Genomic DNA, 15,258 nt, shown 5'->3' with positions numbered 1-15,258 from the left:
TACCATAACATCGATGTAATGACAACATGCAGGACCGATGATCTGACACATCCCTCCTTTCTTAGCGGTCAGGTAGTCCAGCACTATGGTGTGTTGGTTAGTGACTACAATCAGCTGCTTCTGTATTATATTAGATGCATTAAGGACATCAAGCACCTGGAAGATCTGGTCATCTAGATAATCAGTCGCCTATACCAGCTTATCCCACATTTGCGTTATGAATGGGTAAATTAATACACAGCTCACTATCTTATTTGCCACCCCCATTTCTACAAGATGAGGTTTACCATTGGGTCTGGGATTGTTGTCTGCAGCTCGTCTGTATAATGTGTGTAGAGGGATTGCTTTAACATTTACTCTGGTGTGAGGCACTATAAAGGTTGATGGGATCAGGAAGGCCAGTGTGCAGACCCCTGTGAAGTTATTAGGTAACCACGTGTAGGCCTGATGTCCACATACAATGTACAAACTCTCTGGTGCTCCCATAACAGGGTTATTGAATAGACTAGCAATCCATTTAGCCAACAAAGTGGAGCTTAATATGTTCATCATTTCTTCCTGATACTGAGTGTCATTTGACATAATACCTGATATCAGTCTTTCCAAGGTGACGTTTACACAGTGAAGCTCAGGATTGAGCGTGGCATCAACTGCTACACACTGTCTGATGTCAGTACAGACCCGTTACACTCAGAATACTGTAGAGAAAGCGACGTCTCTGGATCTTATCTGGATGCAGCTGCAAGAGGTGAAGTTCGGATAACAGGAGAGGTCAACATGACTAGAAGCCCAAGGCATTCCAGTCTGTCTTAAAGGCAGACCACTCCTGTTGAACAACAACCATGGCTCTGTCACCCATGCAGCTACAGGCAAACCTACAGCTCTCTCTTTCCTGTTGTTATCTAGCTTAGTGGGAAAAGTGTGGTTACTCAAATAGAACATTTCTTTCAAATTCACTGGAATGGCTAAATAAGGCATAGTATTGGAGCTCACAGGACTGTGAGTGCAAATCCAACAGTCTTTTGGTAATGTACTCGTGTCCATGTCTTTTAAAAGTACTTGGCAATGTCTAATGAATTTATTATCCCAGTCATCATTCAGAACCTCATTTAATGTCTTTGCTAGAGGCAATGCCACCACTATCCCCATTAGAACTGGTAAAAAGGTCATCATTCTGCTGGTGGAGTGACTCGTTTACAGTGGCTGGCGTGTATCCAAGTGGATTTTCCCTCAAGCTTCCCCCGAAGTTTCTGTGGTCAGAAGAACTTGGAATGGCCATCAAATCTTGGATCAAGGCTTTTTCTGACGTGTCTTTTCAGGACCACCCAGTCTCCTGGCTTGAGATCATGTGTTCCAGACACTGATTCAGGGTCTGGAATGGAAGAATACACCTGTTTATGCACACTGTTTAGGCGATTATGCAAGGCTTGCACATAGCTTGTCAGGCTGTCATTCTGCATCTGAAGTGACTGTGGGAAATATAACCCTGTTCTAGGTACTGAACCAAAAAGTATCTCATGATCTCTCCAGTGAAATGTGTACCTCTATCTCTTTCAATCACTTCAAGAACCCCATATCTACATACCACCTCCTTCATGAGTTTTTGAGCAGTAACTTTCCTGTAGCTTTTTGCACCGGATATGCCTCAGGCCAGCCTGAAAAGAGATCAACACACACAAGCTCGAACTCATATACCCCTACTCGTGGTAGTTGTATATAGTCAATCTACAATCTCTGGAACGGGTAGAGCGGACGAGGGGCGTGTTTCTGTGGGGTCTTTACAGTTTTCCCTACGTTGTGTTGGGCACATGTCATACAAGACTGTGTGGGCCTGGCAGCCTGGGTACTGAACCTGGCGCCACCCATACCTTGTCTACCAAAGCACACATAGCTGTTTTTGACAAATGTGTTAGCCCATGGATTACCTGGGCCATCATTGAGTAAAGAGCTCGCGGCAGGCAGAGCTTACTGCCCTTTTTCCACAAATCTTCCTCAGTCAGCTGGGCTCCCTGCGTCTCCCACTCCTTTTCCTGTTGAACCGCCTGTTTCTGCTGGGATTTAAGAATATCAGGAGTGACAGGTGCCACTGAGGTCACGGTCGGTACCGCTGCTAGACTTTCAACTCTCGGCCTGTCTGCTGCTTCCTTGGCGGCGGCATCCGCACGAGCATTTCCTCTGGCTTCATTGGTGTCAGCTCGAATGTGAGCTTTTATCTGCACCACGCCAAGCTTAATTAGTAACAAAAGAGCCTCCATCAGAGCTCGCACGCTCTCTGCATTCTTTATAGGTTTCCCATTTGATGTTAGGAAAAACCTGGCTTTCCATATTGGACCATAATCATGACAAATTCCAAAAGAATACCTGCTATCTACATACACATTGGCAGTCTTACCCTCAGCCGCTCTACACGCCTCAGTGAGTGCCCTCAGCTCTGCCTCCTGTGCTGATAGGTGAGGAGGGAGTGGTTCAGCTTTTATTACCTCATGTTGTGTGACCACAGCATATCCAGCGTAGAACCGACCAGCATCTTGATATCTGGATCCATCTACAAAAAACTCAAAATCTGCATTAGCAATGGGTTCATCTGAGACATGTTCAAACCCTGCCGTCTCTTGTTGCATCAGAGCTACGCAATCATTGGGTGTATGTATGTCGGCTATTTCCTCCTCTGTCAAAGAGTGTAAAAGTAGATCATTTTCATCATTTTCCCCAACTTTCCCCCCTTTTGAATCCACTGGCAGAAGCGTAGCTGGATTCAAAACTGCATCGCTTGAGTTCTACATTTGGGGGCATGAGAAGGGCACATTGAAGTCGAAGTTGTCGGGCCATTGAAGTGTGTCTAGGTTGTACTTGACTGAGGACACCATGAATGTCATGTTGAGTGTAAAGTGTGACCTTGTAATCAAGAACTATTTCTGTGGCCTTTTCAAGTATTGCTTGAACCGCAGAAATGGCTCTAACACAAGAGGGTGCCCCCCTGGCAACAGGACCCAGTCTAGCTGAGTAGTAGGCGACTGATCTTTGTTGTTGTCTGAGCTTTTGGGTCAGTACTGAAGTGGCATGGCCTGTCATCTCAGTGCAGAACAAAGAAAATGGTTTAGTATAGTTGGGTAGACCAAGAGCTGGTGCAGAGGTAATCGAGAGTTTTAGAGAGTAAAAATTTTGTTCAGCCTCTGGGGTCAGATGGAAGGGTTTTGTAGACAGACAATCATACAAGGGTTGCATGAGCTGGGATGCTGATCGTATCCATGGACTGCAATATGACACCAGACCCAGGAAAGTTCTAAGTCGTGTGAGGTTTTGGGGCAATGTAAGCTGTTGTATTGCAACTTTCCTTTCTTCTGTTAGATGTTTAGTACCTTGAGCCAGGCAATGACCTAAAAACACTACTTTCTGCTGACAAAATTGTAATTTGTTTTTAGAGGCCTTACATCCATGTTCTGCTAAGAAACACAAAAGCGAGATAGATGACTCATTACATGACATTTGGTTAGGACAGCAAAGTAATAAATCGTCCACATACTGAAGCAACACAACCTCCAGATAAGGAGGAGTCCATTTTTGCAAAACTGAGGACATTGCAACAGGATACATAGTCGGTGAATTTTGTGCACCTTGAGGTAGCACCGTCCATGTATACTGTTGATGACCATGAGTGAAAGCAAATAAATACTGTCAGTCTGGGTGCAGAGGCACAGAAAAAAAATGCATTTGCTAAGTCAATCACCGTGAAATGTGTGGAATTGTGTGGGATTTGAGCCAATAAAGTGTGAGGATTTGGCATTATGGGTGTTATAAGCTCAGTGACCTTGTTTACAGCCCTCAAATCATGAACCATACGGTAGTTTGCTGGTTGTCTTTTTTCAACTTTTTCTTTATTGGGTACAGGGGCGTATTACAGGTGGAGGTGGTAGGTATGATTGTCCCTGACTTGAGTAATTCTTGAATTGATACTCCAATGGCTGCATCTTGTGCAGGGCTGAGGGGGTACTGTTTAACACGTGGCAGTAGAGCACCTGGTTTTAACTTTACCTCCTCTGGTGGGACTGGTAGTCGGCCGACATCAGTCTTCCCAGTCGCCCACAATGTTTCAGGGACCTGAGCTAGAAAATCATCTGGTAAATGATTTTTGTCCTCAGATGTGGACTGGTGAAGGTACAAAAACGCTCCAATTGCACAGAGTTGCTCTTCTGTAAGATTAGAGGTTAATGATACCATCCCATCTCCGTTGTATTGAATGTTTGCTTGCAGGGCACGAAGGACATCTGCTCCCAACAGATTTGTTAGGGCTGTGTCACTAATTAAAAATCTGGTAATCAGTCTTTGGGATGGGTGTAGTGTCACTGCAAGAGATTTGGTAAGTGGTGTATTTCTTGGATCACCATCCACCCCAATACATTCAATAAAATCATTGGTGATTTCCCACGGAAAAACATTTTTTGCATGCATGACTGACTTGGCTGCCCCAGTATCTATTAAGAATTCTAATGTTCTATCTCCAGGCAGAGTTAATTTAACCATTGCGGTAGGACCTGTAGAAATAAAATAGGGTGCATGCTAGCTACTGGGTTGCCGAATTCCTAGTGTGAAGAAGAATCATTCACAGCAATCTGCTAAGTGGGAGGAGGCTGCTGCTTGGGGGGTGCTCTGCAGTTTCTTTGTATGTGACCCTGCTGTCCACAGTTGTAACAGACGATAGAGCCACGCCTCCTGCCATATCCTCCCTTCCTCCCTCCTTCCTGGTAAGACATAACGCCTTTTGTTCTGCGAGTTTGAATCAACTCTTGCTCCACCCCTTTGGCTACTTGTAAGAAATCCTTTGGGTCCTTTCCTCTCCACTCTGGGCGCGCTTTTACAAGTCCCTCTCTAATTGGTTTCTTTAACCCATCCACAAAAGCATTTCCCAATATACGTATATTAAGAGTGTCCCCTGGAAAATATCCCATATCTGTCCAAGTCATCTGTAAACGGGCAAAATATTTTTCTTCAGCTTCATCTTTCTCCTGAGTTATGTCATGTAAAGATATAGATCGTTCTGTTTTGTCAATGCCCAACGCTGCAACATCTTACAATATTCTTCCCCCGACTCTAATGTCTGTAAATATTCTGTTCCATGTCTGTCAATCAGATAGTCTTTTGATGGTCCTGTTTCTTGCTTTATAATATGTGCAGTCACATCTCCTCCTTTTGCGTCTACTAACGATTCTTAATCCTCCCATGTACAGTTGTATGTAACCTGTATCTGCTGAATTTGTCTATAGAAAGGAACAGGCTTCTTGTCAGGGTCAGAAAGTTGTTTCATCATAGCTAACTGTTCACTGGGGCTCCAAGACTTGTATTCCTTTATAGTCACCATGTGAGGGGGGGCTATGCCTCGTGTGTAAGGAGTACTGGTCGTTGGTATGTGAGAGTATCCTCTATCAGTCCCCCCCCCCCTCTCACTGCTCTCTTCCCCCTCCCCATCCCATGTAATTAGCTCTGGGGGAGGAGGTGTATCATCAGCTACCACATGCCTCTTTGTTGTAACTGGTAGAATAGGAGCATTTGGGGAACAGAATTTAGATTTAGTTATCTTCCAATTTGAACAGTTATTTTTCCATCTCAAATTCTGTACCCTACATACTGTACATGTCCACCGTCCTGGTCCGTTATAAGGAGGAGGTACTGATGATTCTGTCTCATTATGTCCGTCCAGTCCATTATCAAAACATTCATACAAAATTCTGTTTCCCATCGTGGTTTCTTTACAACCTCCACTTATTACCTCTTCAGCCACTTTCTTCCACTGTTCAGCTTTTTCTGTCAGCCCATTGTGCAACAACCAACCACGATGTTCTTTCATGAACATTCTCCACTTAATCACATCCAGACTTCCCTCAGAGGGCATTCCAGCCTTTTTCAACATTCTTGTACAATCTCTGACAGCATCTTTTCCTTCACGTTCTCTAACTATTCTTTTTGCTGTTTTTCCAATCGCATCTTTGCTCCATTTACTTGACAAGTTTCTCCTACTTGCTTTAAAATCAATGCTAGCACAATATCAACAATAGGCACACAGCCAAGGGTCAAATTCTGTAGTCAGGCACCTAGCCACTAATACTACAATACACACAGTAAATGGTCTATAAGATACCCTTCCTGCTGAGTTGATCACTCTCCCCAGTCAAACAAGATACAGCAACACCAACAATCCTCCAAGTATAAGGACCATGATATCACAGTCAAACACTGATCACATCACATGCACACAGTTCAAAAAGGCATAGGTATCTCTTCCCTGTTCTTGGACTAGACTATTAATTGCAAAAATAACTCACCCGGATTGGAGGTGACCAGCTCGCAGTAAAAGTGAAATACAATTGTAAGAATAAGCTTCTTACCTTATGCTGCAGCGATTGAATTCACTTTTCCTGGAGGGTCCTCCTCACTCTAGTTCCGGATGGAATAATGCGCGTCTAGTCCCGGGACTTTTCGGCACCAAATTCTGTGAGCGAAATACGCTCTCTTCTATGCCTTCCGAACTCCAAATATTAAAATTATATTTTCGAGATCTCGAGGAAATCAATACAGCACAGCCTTGTATGGTGTACTAGGAAAGACTTCTGCTTTATTAACACATGTGGCACTTTTAAATAGGGTCAGAGACAAAGGAATAGTTCTCTCTGACCTATAAACCAATAGTAACCTAAGGGGAGTGAACAGTAATGTGAAACCTCACTGCCCATCAGTGTTACTTGATGACCATTACATAAGAGTGAAAACAAAATGGATACCACAAACAAGATGGATTCTTTTGTCTCACAGTAGTATTAAGGCTTGTGTGTGGCTAGGGAAATTCAATTCTGCTTCCCAAAGATGGGGGTAAACCACAGTTAATTTATGTTTTAGGGGGGGGGGGGCAATCCCTTTTTCACACAGGGCCCTGTAGGTTTGGATTTCTTTTTCCCTTAACAATGAAGTCCTTCCTGTACTAAATGCTCTTTGTGTCTACTTGTGTTACCTTTGTTAATTGTCTCAGATCACCAACAAATTTAAATATTAAAGTGTGACAAACATGCAAAAGAATAAGAAATCAGAAAGGGGGCAAACACTTTTTCACACCACTGAATTTTATTCTAAAAACCTCTATATACTACTTTAGTGCCTTACAATATGTGTAAGTTCCCCATGCCATAGGCATTAATGCAACCCCATACCATCAGAGATGCAGGCTTTTGACCTATGTGCTGATAAGCTGAATAGTGCTTCTCATCTTCCGATTCATCTGACCACAGAACAGTTTTCCACTTTTGCCTCAATCCATTTAAAATGAGGTTTTGCCCAGAAAGGATGGCAGCGTTTCTGGATGATGTAGATGTATGGCTTCTTCTTTTGCATGATAGAGCTTTTTTCGTGGATTGCGCCGCAAACTGTATTCACAGACAATGATTTCTGGAAGTATTCCTGAGCCTATGCAGGGATTTGCACGACTGAACCATGCCTGTTTTTAATACCGTGCTGTTTGAGTATGGTGCTAGTCAGTAGTGGGTGTATGGAGTGGGCTCAGAGGGTGCCCGATACCCGGCAGTTAATGGCTGTGTGTTACAGCCAGGGGTGCCCCACATAGTACAAACAATCAGATGATCGCAGGTTCAAGTCCCCTATTGGGACTAATAAATACAGTAAAAAAAAAAATGAAAAAGAAACCTCTCCATGAAAGTTCAAATCACCCTCCTTTTCCTCCATTAAACATAAAAAAAAATACATGTGGTATAGCTGCATCCAGGAGTCCAATCTATCAAATTATAACAATAATGAACCAGATCAGTAAACAGAAAAAAATAAAAATGCCAAAATTAAACTTTCTTTTCGCTGCTATACTGTAAAAATGTCATATCTATTGCAAAAAAAGTATTAATAAAAATGTTGTCTTGCCCTGCACAAAATAAGTCCTCCCACAGTTCTATCAACTGAAAAATGAAAGTGTCTCGGAAAATGGCGACAGAATCCCTAAATATTTTTTCTTATTTCTGTTTTTTTTTTTCACCAAAAAAAAAAGAAACTGTACAAGTTTAGTATCACCATAATTGTACTGATGAGGAGAATCATACTGTCAGGTCAATTTTACCATATAATGTACGCCATAAAAACAATTCCAAAAAAACAATGTCAGAATTGCATTTTTTTTTTTTTTTTCGCAATTTCACTGCACTTGGAATTTTGTTTCCTGTTTTCCAGTACATTATATGATAAAATGAATGGTGTCATTCAAAAGTACAACTCACCCCACGAAGAAACAAGCCCACATACAGCTATTTGGACAGAAAAATAAAAACTTTGTGGCTCTTGGAAGAAGGGGAGGAAAAGACAAGAACTAAAAAAAACGGAAATTGGGCATGTCTGGAAGTCGCTAAGAAGGTCAGTATATTACTGCTGTAAGTAACACAATTTACTACAATATTTTTTGTCGTTTACACTGTTATAGCAAATATACTGAACACACTGTTACAGATATAGGACAATGCCCTTAATTAAAAAAAAAAAATAGGAACAAGTCCGCTCACCTTGAGGGGTGTGGAGTGTGCGCAACCCCGCACGGATACAGTCAGAGCAGCTGTGACGAGGACTAGGAAAAAATACAAAACGATCCAGCGGGAACTGCTAAAAAGTTAGTAAAACTTAGCTAAGTGCGTCTTATAGTCCGAAAAATACGGTATATTTAAAACCTTAAAATAATTGAAGGACTTTGAGTGCATACAGTACAGTCAAGTAAGGCCATGCATCAGTTTTGTGTATTTATGTTTTTGTGCAAAAAATAAAACTGCAGAAGAGTCAGGAAGTTTTAAAAGTTATCTAATTTTTTTTAATGAAGCAACAGGTCTTTAAGGGCATGTTACTAAATGCAAGAACAATTTTGTAATTGATTCTCATTAAAAATTTTCCACCCTTTGCCTTCTACAGCCTCGGCATTGCAGTTTATTGCTGGTTTTAGACTTAACTTAGAATCTGTCAGTTAGCCGGTTATGATGGTCTGTAACTCTTAGGCTGTGTGCCCACGTAGCATTTTTCAAGCGTATATGCTGCGGAATTTCCGCAGCGTAAACGCTTGAAAAACTCATGCATATCCGCACCCCATGGTCCCCAATGGGATTCCGCAAGTTCTATGCACATGCTGCGGATTTTTCCGCAGCGTTTATGCCGCGTTCAAAAATCCGCAGCATGTCATTTAATTTTGCATTTCCGCAAGCGGAATTGCCTTTGTCCAATGCATAAAAAACGCAAGGCAATTCCGCATGTGGAAAACGCGTGATAAACGCGCGAAAAATGCGCGATAAACGCGTGCGGAATTCCGCATGCGTTTTTCCGGGAGAGGACTTGCATTTATGCAGCAGAAATTTTCTGCTTCATAAATGCAACGTGGGCACATAGCCTTAGGCCATGTTTCCACATGATGTTTTTTTTCAGTCAGAAATCTGCTGAAAAACTGATCTCTGGCAGGAAATCAGCTGCGTCAAATCTGCAGGTTTTGCTGTTTATGTGTTTTTGATGCATTTTTTTCACTGTCCTTTTGTCTCCATTTATGAATGTACATAAAAGTTCTGTGAAAAAAAAAAAGAACCAAATTCTACTTCGCCATCAAAAACGCTGAAAAAATTTTGGTGCGTTTTTCAACGTTTTTTTTCACCACCCATTACTTCCTATGGGTGAAAAAACGCTGAAAGAAGTGACATGCTCTATTTTCCAAAAACCCAACCAAGGCACAAAACACGCAACAACAAAAATAGAATTAGACTTACCGGTAATTCGGTTTCTAATAACCCACCACGACAGCACCAAAGAAGGATGTCACCCCACCTTAATAGGGACAGGAAACACAAAGAGGTTAAATAGCCCCTCCCACATCCTCCCTCCAGTGTTTTATAAAGGACCACACAAGTATGGATGCTTCAAATTATATTTATTTGAATTAAATGATTGGCTAACCAAGCCTGGGAGGGAATTACCAGTGCTGTCGTGGTGGGTTATTAGAAACCAAATTACCGGTAAGTCTAATTCTATTTTCTCCAATAAACCCCCACGACAGCACCAAAGGAGGAGTACCAAAGACTCATGTTAAGGGAGGGACAATGGCCTGAAGCACTTTCCGCCCAAAGGCCAAGTCTTTAATGGACATTAAATTAAGTTTGTAATGCTTGGTGAAGGTATGGACCGAGGACCATGTAGCTGCTCTACATATTTGCTCGAGGGAAGCGCTAGCCTTTTCTGCCCAGGAGACGGACATGGCTCTAGTAGAGTGTGCTTTCAGTTTCTCTGGTGGTGAGAGATTCTGGATTTGATATGATTCCACAATTGCTTTCTTGATCGAAGTAGCGATGGTAACCTTTGAGACCTTCTTCCCTCTTTTCTGACCAGATGGCTGAATAAAGAGGTTCTGATCCTTTCTCCAGGCCTCTGTCTTTTGGAGGTAGTGAACAACAACCCGCCTTACGTCCAAAGTATGGAATTATTCTTCCCTTTTATTCTTCCATATCTTGCTGTATATGGAGTTTGTGATTTGTTTCCTACGTTTTTGTAGGGTATGAATTACTCGGTCTGAGAGTCCTTTTGCCTTCAGGATTGTGAACTCAGAAGCCAGGCCGCTAGATGGAGGTTCTCTGGATCTGGATGGAGTATTGTACCCTGATGGAGAAGGTTTTGATTACTGTCAAAATGAGAGGTCCTTCTATGCTTAAACTGTTCAGTGTACAGAACCAGCTCCTTTTGGGCCAAAGTGGGGCTATCAAAATTATTTTAACCTCTTCGGTTCTTACTTTCTGTAAGGTCTTGGGTAGCAATGGAATTGGGGGAAAAGCGTAAGCCAGATGGAAACGCCACGGGTCAGCGAATGCATCTATCCCCAGGCATACGTCGTCTGGATCTAGGGACAAGTATTTTTCTGCCTTGGTGTTCTGGTGTCTTGCAAAGAGGTCCACCTCTGGACGACTCCATTGTCTGGTCATCATGTGAAAAATGTCTGAGTCCAGCTCCCATTCCCCCGGATGGATATTCCTTCTGCTCAGAAAATCGGCCTGGATATTGTCTGAGCCTTTTATGTGCAGACCTGATAAGGAACGAAGATGTCTTTCCGCGCAGAAGAATATTCTTGCTGAGATACTTTTTAGATTCTCGTATCTTGTACTCCCTTGATGGGACAGGTGAGCTACGGTAGTCATGTTGTCTGAATAGACTTTTAAGTGTTTGCCCATAATGATTGGAGCCGACATTTTGAGTGCCTCCTCCACTGCCTTTAACTCGCGGAAGTTGGCGGATCTTCTGCTGGTCTCTTCTGTCCAGACCCCTTGGAAAGGGGTTTGAGCAACGACAGCTCCCCATCCTGTCTTGCTGGCGTCTACCATGACTGTTATCAGAGGGAACTGAGACCATGGAACCCCTTTTCCTAGGTTTCTTGGGCTGAGCCACCATGACAGGGATGTTTTCACATAATGAGGGATCATGATCTTCCTGTTTAGGGAGTCTGGGGATCCGTCCCACTGTGCAAGAATATGGGTTTGCAATACCCTGGTGTGAGCCTGAGCCCAGGCTACGGATTGGATGCAGGCTGTAATTGAGCCGAGGGTTGACATGGCAAACCTTAGGGACACCTTGTTCAGGGTCTTCAGATTCGATATCTTGGATCTCAAAAGTATCTGTTTGTCCTTTGGTAGGAAGGAGGTTAGTCTGGCGGAGTCTAGTAGAACACCCAGGAACGTTTTTTCTGTGGCAGGGACCAGGTCTGACTTTTGATGATTTATCAACCACCCTAGGGTGGTCAGGATTTGGATTGTTCTCTGCAGATCTTCCTGAAGTGCTTCCACCGAGGGACCTCGAGGTAGGGAATGATGCAGATTTTTTCTTTTCTGATTGAAGCCACTACCTCTGACATAATTTTGGTAAATATTCTCGGTGCGGAGGATATCCTGAACGGCAATACGTTGAATTGAAAATGTAACGTCTGATCCTCTTGAACCACCACAAACCTTAGAAATTTCTGGTATGTTGGATGTATAGGGACGTGATAGTATGCGTCCTGTAAGTCGATGGTTGCCATCACATATTCTTGTCCTATCAAGGGAACTTCTGATCTGATGGACTCCATTTTGAATCTTCTGTAGGTGATGTATTGGTTTAGGGGTTTCAGATTTATTATTATTCTGTAGGTGCCGTTTGGTTTCCTTATCATAAACAGGCGTGAATAGTGGCCTGTGTGTCTTTCTGCTTTTGGGACCGGTGAAATAGCCCCCAAGGATAGTAAGTTTTTTAGGCCGGACATCAGTCGGGGAGGTTAGACGAGTTATCCTTACTTTTCTTGGAGGATATGAGGAGAATTCGATCTTTACCCCTTCTTGAATTACCTTCAAGACCCATTGACTGGAGCAGATCTTTTGCCATTGGGGAAAAAATATTCCTATCTTTCCCCCCTTTGGGGTAGCTCCATTGGCCGGACTTGCCTTTCCCCTTGTACTGGGGATTCTGTTCCCGAGGGGGGCGAAAGGGGGTCTTCTTGTAGTGTCTGGGTTGAGGCAGGGATTTCTTTTTATCAGCCGCCTTCTCCAGGAGGTCGTCAAGGGCCTGGCCAAACATATATTTTCCCCTGAAGGGAATGGAACAAAGCTTTATTGTAGAGGCCACGTCACCGTTCCACGATTTCAGCCATAGTGCTCGCCTTGTGGAGTTTGATAGGACTGCGGCCCTGGCGGTTACCCTCACAGATTCTGCTAAAGCATCCGCCAGAATGTCAGTGGCCTTCTGCAGTAAAGGTAGGGAAGCTTGTATCTCCTCTCTGGATGTGCCCATAGCCAGATGCTTTTCAAGCTGGTTGAGCCATCTTGACATGGACCGTGCAACACACGTGGAGACTACGTTTGTGCTCAGAAGGACTGCTGATGTTTCCCAGGATTTTCTGAGAAGGCTGTCCATCTTGCGGTCCAGAGGATCCTTTAGTTTCGACGAGTCCTCGAATGGCAATACGGTCTTTCTAGAGACTCTTGCCACCTGAATATCGACCTTAGGTATCTCGGTCCAACATTTTGAGGTTTCTTCATCTACCGGAAACCTGTCGTTCAATTCTGCTGGTGTATTCAGTCGTCTTTCAGGATTTTCCCATTCGTCCAGGATTAGATCCTGAATGTTTTTATGTATCGGGAACACCATCTTTTTCTTTGAGCAGAGACCACCGAACATCTCTTCCTGGACTGATCTAGTGGGCTTCTCTTCTTCCACTTCCATTGTTCTTCTTACTGCTGAGAGGAGGTCTTCCATAAATTCAATTGAAAAATAATATTTATTTTCCAGACCTTCCTCTGCTGGGCTGAGTTCACCTTCCTCTATAAGGTCTTCTGGAAGGGATACTTTGTCCTGGGAGTCAGAGTCTCTTTTTTCTTCCAGGGAAATCTTCCTCTTTTTAGCCTTTGGAGGCGAATCAGAAGTGGATCGGGAAAAGGAGGCCAATGAAGACTGAACCTCCTGACGGACTATCCCTTTAATTTTGTCTATGAGGGACGGCTGCTCTTCCCTAATAATCTTCTCCGTGCATTTCTGGCATAAATATCTTTTGCTTGAAGAAGATAATTTTTTTGAACATATAGCACATTTCCGGCTAGATTTATTTCCTGGTGCAGGATCCTTGTCCCCCTAAAAAAGAGGGAGAAGGGTAATTAATGTATCAATTCTAACCTGCACCTAGGAAAGGACCCCCAGTGCCAGACTTACTGGGACTGGAATTGCGCTGGGCTCCGCAGACATGGAGAAGGTAAATTCCTGACCATCCAGTGTAAGAATACAAAACGGATTAGGTCCTACCTTAGATGTCTTCAGTCCAGGGCTCTTATATAGGCGACTGGACTCAGCACTCTCCCTCTTTCTCTGGGGAGGGGGGTGGCAAGGCTCCTCCCCCTTGGTCCAATTGGTGAAGCAGGAACATCTGCGATCACCTGTAGGGTTATTTATTTTTGCTGCTGAACCAGCGGAAGTGACCTAGGGGACCCTTTTTCGGCGTCCCACGTCACTTTCTGGCCTCTTCCTAAGAACTTGCTTTCCAGGGTGGAACACACACCGGAAGTGACGTTATGGGCGGTCCGCGTCACTTCCGGGATCCAGGGCGCATCTCTCCACTATGGAGACCGCCTCCAGCCCGACACCCACCGGACCTTACCCGTAGGCGCGGACTCGGTGGGGACAGGGGTCCCAAGTCCCGGAGGAGACGGGAGCAGCATAAGGGAGGAGAAAAAAACTGCCCGGTCCCAGCTGCCCGGCTTAAAGGTAGACTGGGTGTCTGCCGCCGGCACAGAGCACCCTGGATTTCCTCTTCATCCCAATAGGGACAGGAAAAACACTGGAGGGAGGATGAGGGAGGGGCTATTTAACCTCTTTGTGTTTTCTGTCCCTATTAGGGTGGGGTGACATCGTCCTTTGGTGCTGTCCTGGGGGGTTATTGGAGAAAAACAAGATGTGTGAACAGAGAATTCTGGTTTCTCAATCTTTGCTGGTACTGCAAAACACAGTGGAAAATTTGCATAAAAATCTGCAGCAAAATACAACGTGTAGGAACATAGCCTTAGGGCTCATGCAGACGAGCATATAAATCAAGTGTGTGCCATTTGACTTTTGATCAGCTAGCGCATAGACCTGTGTTATTCAATAGGGCTGTTCTGATGAATGATTTTACTCTTGGCCAAAAAAAATGTAATATATATATACTGTATATATTAGATCCCACATGGAACATCCCATTTTTCCGGATACATTTCTATTATAAACCTGGGAAATTGTATTTGATCATATACATTTTTTAGTATAGAAGTATGAAAACTGATCCCACACGGACATCACAAGCAGGGCTGTGGGGTCGGAGTCCATTTTGGTGGAGTCTGTATAAAATGGATCGACTCCTAAAATACATAATAAATTAGGTACAGTAGTTCAATGCAGTTTGTGGGGAATATTTTTTCATAAGAATTTGGGAAAGTTATGAAATGTCCTATAAATGTCTGTCCTATTCCTGATCTAAGGGTCTAGACTTTTAGCTGAGATGAATCTGTGCTACAGTAAAGTTATCACTTAAACATGAGCCATGTATGAGGGAGTCAGAGTCATGGAGATTGAGGAGTCGGAGGTTTGGCTTATCGACTCCACAGCCTTGATCACAGGGCCGTAAAAAACAGACGGCACAATGATGAAAAAAAAAGAACAAAAATCGTCCTGTGTTTTCTGGACAAAAATCGGATATCTCATGCCCTCATC

Source organism: Phyllobates terribilis, unplaced genomic scaffold (assembly GCF_046119375.1).
Source record: "Phyllobates terribilis strain yellow unplaced genomic scaffold, ASM4611937v1 Scaffold_11__3_contigs__length_659146591, whole genome shotgun sequence".
NCBI lineage: Eukaryota > Metazoa > Chordata > Amphibia > Anura > Dendrobatidae > Phyllobates > Phyllobates terribilis.
The sequence above is the reverse complement of the archived record's forward strand: the minus strand, read 5'-3'. Positions refer to the sequence as shown.